This window comes from Pundamilia nyererei, unplaced genomic scaffold (genome assembly GCF_000239375.1).
Source record: "Pundamilia nyererei isolate P.nyererei 1_Seehausen unplaced genomic scaffold, PunNye1.0 scaffold00007, whole genome shotgun sequence".
NCBI lineage: Eukaryota > Metazoa > Chordata > Actinopteri > Cichliformes > Cichlidae > Pundamilia > Pundamilia nyererei.
The window spans coordinates 4,862,676-4,863,675 of NW_005187408.1; positions in this window are offsets into that span (position 1 = coordinate 4,862,676).

The following is a 1,000-nucleotide window of genomic DNA, read 5'->3' on the forward strand; positions in this document are numbered from 1 at the left end:
TCTCTTTGTGTCTGTTCCCAGTGAAGTTTGAGCAGCAGCCGGCGCTGTGATGTCAGGGGCTCTTAGGGGTCAGAACAGGAATTATTGAACAGAGGGTGGCTGACAGAGCGAGCTGGCACTGGGAGCAAACAGATGTTGCAATCATAAAGAAATACACAACCTCTGAATTAAATATGAAGCGCGGGGGGGTTGCAAGAATTGAGCATACTTCTCGACTCTCCGTTACTTGTCCAATCGCAGCAACTTGTTGCAAGTTTAGGAATCACCGATTGGTCGGTGGCCATCATCACGAGAACCAGGTAAATCGGTTAAATTATGCAGGTTTCAAAACCTCGAGGACAGGATGTGACCAAAAAACCTTGGAGGAAAAAAAACATCTTGCAAGAAGACAGCTGTTCAGAACATACTGCAGATTCATTATTCACAAGCAGAGAGTCTCTGGACACAGCATGTTATGTCAAAGTGTTTTAAAGCATTTACGCCACAGTGGCTCAGTGATGAAATCTGTAAAAAAGAGAAGAATCTGACAGAATGTCCTCAGAACATTGTTTTACCACAAGTGTTTTGTTTCCCAGCCATTTTACAGGGTTTTTCACTCACAAGGAATTACAAGTGTGTCTGAATATTTGATGGCAGAAGCCATGGAGACACTTTTGCGTCTTCTTATCTTCGTAATTCTGCAGTTTGCAAGTTGTGCACCGCGGTTCTTTACAAGAAATTAGATTTGTGTTTTACAATTTTTTTTTTTTAGATGCTCATATGTTTAAACTCCATGCACAGTCGCTAGGAGTGTGTTATATGGAGTGTGTGTGTATCATCGCATTGATATACTGTGTTTTATGTGATTTTTAGGGGATTTAAGATTCATTTTAGTAGTTGTCATGTAACACGAGATGTTTCAAGCTCCTCTGTTAAAGGTAACAAGGAATTGTGATTTGAGCCTTAAGTTTCTTTGTCATGTGATGACGTGACTCCCAAAGCCTTAGAAATGGCTTTGTAA